This window comes from Mus caroli, chromosome 11 (assembly GCF_900094665.2).
Source record: "Mus caroli chromosome 11, CAROLI_EIJ_v1.1, whole genome shotgun sequence".
NCBI classification, from domain to species: domain Eukaryota; kingdom Metazoa; phylum Chordata; class Mammalia; order Rodentia; family Muridae; genus Mus; species Mus caroli.
In genome coordinates this window covers 41,824,164-41,830,244 of record NC_034580.1, presented here as the reverse complement: position 1 = coordinate 41,830,244, position 6,081 = coordinate 41,824,164, and the positions used below count along the sequence as shown (strand labels likewise).

Sequence of the window (6,081 nt, the reverse complement as noted above, 5' to 3'; positions counted from 1 at the left end):
AAGAGAGGCCCATTGGACTTGCAAACTTTATATGCCCCAATACAGGGGAATGCCAGGGCCAAAAGAATGGGAATGGGTGGGTAGGGAAGTGGGGGGAGGGTATGGGGGACTTTTGGGATAGCATTGGAAATGTAATTGAGGAAAATATGTAATAAAAAATATTAAAAATTTTTAAAAAAATGTATAGCCGGGCGTGGTGGTGCATGCCTTTAATCCCAGCACTGGGGAGGCAGAGGCAGGTGGATTTCTGAGTTCAAGGCCAGCCTGGTCTACAGAGTAAGTTCCAGGACAGCCAAGGCTACACAGAGAAACCCTGTCTCAAAAAACAAAAAAAAAAAGTATAAACATTTAACTCACTATATATGTAAGAGAGGATAAATAGTCCATGCCCAGTCACGAAGGGCATAAGTCTGCAGACCATACTCCTAACCATGCTGGATGAAAAGACAAAGAAAAGACAAAGAAAGCATCCAGCAAGCCCAGGGAGCTTCGGGGCAGTGCTGGAGGGCACGGGGGCAGCTTCCCCTGCACTGTCAGGCTGAAATGTTTTTCTAACACTGTCACACAGAAGGGATCTGAGCAAGGCTGAAGAGGGTTAGCCAACCAGAAAGGGCTGTGAGGGGAGAAGAGAGACAGGGCAAATGTTCAGATGCAGGAGAGTGCCTGTGACAGGGGAGAGGGCAGGGCAGCTGGGACAGTGAGGAACAGCCATGGAGAAGATCAGGGGACACAGCAGGGACAGGGCTCAGGAGCCACTTTGTGGGCACTTTTCTCTCCCCAAGGACACAGAGAGTCACTGCTGGGGTGTAGGGGTCCCAGGAGCTGGTGCCCTCTGAGGACAGCTGTGACTGCTAGGCTGACAAGCAAGGACACCATAGAGTCTTTGCAGGAGTTCACTGTGGAAGAGACAACGGAGAGCAACGTGGTGGAAGGAATCAAGACTCTCAGTCTATGGGCTCAGAAGGCAGAGCACAGGGGCTTCCTGTAGGCTGGGGGTCTGCAGGGGATGAGTTAGGTACTCAGGCCTGACTGTGCATGAGGGGAGGGGCTATCAGCAGAGGAGGAAAGAGCCTCACCCTCCACAGGGTTGGGAAAAGATATCATGGGTTTTTTGTCATGTTGAGTAGGCGATATCTTTGGAAGGTCTAGGTTAAAGATACAGATTGGGAAGAACTGACTTAGAAATGGTCTTTGAAAGGCAGAAGCCAGACTTAAGTACTCTGGGTCCTGAAGGGAATGGCCTTGCTGAAGCTTTGTTGTTTTTATGCTGAGGCAAGGCCCTGGGGCCTCCTAGGGATGGCCTTCCATTAAAGGGCAACAGAGAAGAGGTGCCCAGAGACAGCCAGAAGCAGCCCAGGGAGGCAAGAGGAGCATAAAGACAAGGGGGTCCTGAAAGTCAGGGGAGACAAATTCATAGGCGTAGGCAATCTTCCCAAGCCAAGACTGCAAAAAATCAGGGCTAAGAACCACAGGGCAATGATGTCAACGAAGAAGAGACCAAGCCATTGGCTGGAAACCCAGAAGACCTTTAAGGTGCTGTGAACTGAAACTCTCTAGGCAGCTGATGTCTAAGGGGCTGGATGTGGGCTATTTGACCTTGACTGAGTAGACAAACTTGCTGATGGTGGAGGGATAGAATACCAACTGGCAGAGCCAAAGCTATCTCAGGGTATCTTAGATCTTTGAGTAGCCAATAGCTACTGAGATCAGCTTCTAACAATCTCTTAATGTTTAGATGAAACTTGAAATGTAGCCTGGATTGGCTTCAGCTAGCTTCATCTGCTCTGAGGCTGGGAAGGCAATAAACTCGACATCTCATAACCAAAAATCCCTTTGCCTTGCTGTAGCTCTGACCTCATGGCCCACCAGTGTGGTTGGTTGGTTGATTTATTCATTTATTTAGTTATTTTGGTAGGGCTGACCTGGAACTCTTTCTATCTCAGGTTGGTCTCTCACAAATAGAGATCCTCCTGCCTCAGAAGGCTGGGATTACAGGCATGACCCAGCACACCCAGTCTGCCCTCTGGGCTTTGTACAAACCCTAACCCTTCACTTTCATTCCTGGACAGTCAAAGTTCGTGTTTGACCTGGTAGTACAAGCCTTCTGTACCCCCAGCTTCTCAGGAGGCTGAGGCTGGAGAATCATGGGCTTCAGGCCTGTCTAGGCTAACTGAGCAACTTCTCTAAATAAAAAATGGGGAAATGGGTTTGGATGGCTGGATTTAAAGGTCAGTGGCAGAGACCCTGTTTCCATCTTTTACAAGCACAAAAAATGAGGAAAAACAAATAGATAAACAGAGAAACAAACAAAAGAGCCACGTATGAGGCATTGCATTTATTCCAGAACCAAGAGGCAAAGTCCTGCAGATCTCTGTGAGTTTGAGGCCAGTTTGGTATGCACAGCAACTTCCATCCCAGCCCAAGGTCCATGGTAAGAGCAAGTCTCAAAAAATAAATGAGGAAATAAATAAATAAGATTGCAAATGAAAAAGAACCTCATGTAATTTTTTTTCCATTGTGGAATGGAAGAATTGATGTCCTAAAACCAGTTACTCAAATTTGTATCATAATAAACTATTTTATTACCATGTTAAAGATAAGTCCAAAGTTTTAAATGGCCAGAGTTTGATAACACACCCACACACAGATAGAGTGAGATAAAGACAGACATATACAAGGAAAGAGAAGACAGGCTGGGTAGCATGATAAAGCCCCTCTTTTTTTATATATATTAATTTTTTGTAGTTTTCTTTTTTTATTAGATATTTTCTTTATTTACATTTCAAATGTTATCTATGCCCTTTCCTAGTTTCCCCTCTGAAAATCCCCTATCCCTTTCCCCTTCCCCCTGCTCCCCAACCCACCCACTCCCATTCCTGGTCCTGGCATTCCTCTATACTGGGGCATAGAACCTTCACAGGACCAAGGGCCTCTCCTCCCATTGATGACCAATTAGGCCATCCTCTGCTACAAATATAGCCAGAGTCACAAGTTCCACCATGTGTTTTCTTTGATTGGTGGTATAGTTCCAAGGGGCTCTGAGGGTATTGGTTAATTCATATTGATGTTCCTTCTATGAGCCTTTAGTCCCCTTCAGCTCCCTGGGTATTTCTCAGAAGTGGATGTTCACAGTCATACATTAGACAGAGCTCAAGGTCCCCAGTGAAGGAGCCAGAGAAATATTTTTCTTTATTTACATCTCAAATGTTATCCCCTTTACCGGTTTCCCCTCTGGAAACCCCCTATTCCATCTTCCCCATCCCCTGCTTCTATGAGGGTGCTCACCCACCCACTTCAACCTTCCTGCCCTGGCATTCCCCTACACTGGGGCACTGAACCTTCACAGGGCCAAGGGCCCCTCCTCCCATTGATGCCTGACAAGGCCATCCTCTGCTACATATAGCTGGAGCCATGGGTCCCTCTGTGTGTATGTAGTCTTTGGTTGGTGGTTTAGTCCCTGGGAGCTCTGGAGGGTCTGGTTGGCTGACATTGTTGTTCTTCTTATGGGGTTGCAAAGCCATTCAGCTCCTTCAGTCCTTTCTCTGACTCCTTCACTGGGGACCTCTCTCTCTCTCTCTCTCTCTCTCTCTCTCTCTCTCTCTATTTATTTAAATTCAAACTCTCAAGTAGCAAGGCTAGCCCTCTGACCCTGTAGCAAAGTTGGGCTTGAACCAGTGCTACTGCCTCTGTCTCCCAAGGACTGGAATTGCCAGGGTTAGGATTATAAGTGTTTGTCAACTTGCTTTGGGACTTTGGTATTTTCATGAGCAGACTAGAAGCTGGGGTACAGCTTAGATGGTAGACACCTTGCTAAGCAAGCCAGAGCCCTGAGTACAATGTTTGTCATCAGATAAACAGGGTCTAGAGTTAATGCCAGAAATCACAGCAACTGGGGAAGGCAGGGTCAGAAGTTGAAGCCCATCCTCAGCAAAGCTTCTATTCTGAGGAAATCCTGACACACAAGAGGCCCTGCCTCACATACAGTGACAGGAAGAACCAGTCACGGAGCTTTATGCTTGGAATCCCAGAACTCAGGGGAAAACTGAAGATCTAGGCCAGTGAGATTTCACAACTGTGTTGTAAAAACCTAATGAGTGTTCACGATGATGTATTTCCTACACTGTTTGACTCGTGGCTCATTTTAAAAACTTACAGTTTAGGTGGGGGAGAGACTTGGGGGAGGATTCTTTGGAGCATGAAAGCACATCCCAAAGTATGTGAAGTACTGATCAGACATGCAATGGCCAAAGAGGATGAGGCTGCTTTCTGGAGGAGGACTGCACCAGTTCTATTTGACATAAATACACACGTTTAAAAATATGTTCTCAAACCTTCCTCTAAATCTCTCCCCCAACACAGAAAGAATTCACTGACAACTCAGTCACTAAAAGTTAAAAACTCCAAACTCTAAAAGGTACCCCCTTCCCCAATCTGGCCATGTACCTCATCCCACACCCCCCTACCCCCAATATCCAACTGAAGCAAAACTTTTCTACTTCTGGCCTTGCCAAGTTCACAAACCTAGCTACAAATCACAAATCCTAGCAGCCAATTTGAAGCTCTCAATTTCCACTCCAAACCAACAATTCTTACAAATAGTTTCACTTTGCAAACAACAAGAGTCAATGAACAAGACTGAAAATATATCTATGCCCTCAACTTCCTGATCCTATTATCATTTTATACAAATTTGCATATTACCTACAGATGTAGGCCTAACTATATAGGGCTTAGTCTAAAAGTACCAGGCTATTCTCTTCTACAGTTTCCGTCTTATATCTCATGTTAACTCCATCTAAGAAGGCTTTCATAGCTCATCTATAAAAGTCCATTATTCCGTTTAAATGAGGGTCAACCTTCCAAGAATCTGAAGGATTCTATTGGATATTAAGTTGTCCTCATGTCGAGAGATTCATTGTTGTCCCAGTGCCCCCATAGAATCCCACATCATCCCAAGTTCAAAGCCATATGGCACAGAATCTCCAGGGACACTGTCCTCATTGTTTCTCTCTAACACGAGCCTGCAGAAGACGGAACTTACCAGTTAGGAGAGAGCCGCAGCTTCTGGTCAGTGTCTCCTTCTAATCCTCTGCTGCTGATGGACTCTCCCAGAGCTGCTGATGGATAAAGAGGAATCTGTCCCAGAATTCCATCCTTATCTCCTGGCCACACCTTCAAGTGTTTTGTTTGAAAAATCTCGTCTCTCTAGTTCTACAATCTTTTTGCTGATAGTATCTGTTCAACTTATAACAAAATACTTAAAAAAAACAAAAAACAAAAAACTAGCACTCAGGAAAGCAGAGGCAGGTGGATCTTCTGGTCACTATGTAGCCAACCTGGTCTACATAGTGAGACCTTGCCCCCACAAAACAAACAAAGAAACAAACTTTCTGCTGGGCGATCTTTAAGTCTTCATTGAGTTCAGACTCCAGGTCTGGAGATCACACTGGCTTTGAGGAGGTTCCTGTAGAAAGGAGCTTTGATCTACTGGGCCAGCTTTCTTAATTGTAGACGAATAAACCGAAAGTCAGAAAGAGGAATAGAATATGAATAGAACCCAGTCAAACTCGTGGTGCAGAAGTGAAAACTGACTAATTATATACACTTGTCTGACATTCAGCTAACATCGCCCTCATAAAATGTTTATACATAGCCCATGCTAATAGTGAACAGTTTAAGCAAACAAAGCTAGAGTCTCTGCTTGCAGAAGTGTAGGGAGAGGTTGCCAGCTTTTGAAGAGCTTTTCCCATGTCCTGATACCCCCTTCAGGCTTATTAACTCACCTGTGGAAGCTTCCAGAATTAGGCAGTTAAATAAGACAGGAAATTGGATAAGACCATTTTCTGTTCTGGCATCTAGAACATGCTACATTGTTCAAAGCAAAATGCTTCCAGAAGGTATGGTCAATTCATAGGGCTTCTTCTAAGCTTGAAATCAAACAAATAATTAAGTAAACCAAGCAAGGAGTTCTTAAGGTTATTCTGTGAAATGTCACAAGTCAATTTGGGTGCTAAAACTTCTGGACCGTGACCATTTGGATAAGCGTAAGATGTTCCCACACCCATTTAGGGGAAGGCAAAT

General features: G+C 45.0%; 1 protein-coding gene across 1 annotated transcript in view; it reads right to left on the bottom strand.

Annotated features, from left to right (window-relative positions):
- Positions 1-5,226, bottom strand: part of LOC110305786 (hepatitis A virus cellular receptor 1 homolog) — a 32,197-nt gene extending 26,971 nt beyond the window's left edge. The window contains exon 1 of the mRNA XM_021177901.2: positions 5,042-5,226. The gene's annotated coding sequence lies outside the window, so the exon portion shown is untranslated. The remainder of the gene's footprint in view (positions 1-5,041) is intronic.
- Between the last annotated feature and the right edge of the window lie 855 nt (positions 5,227-6,081).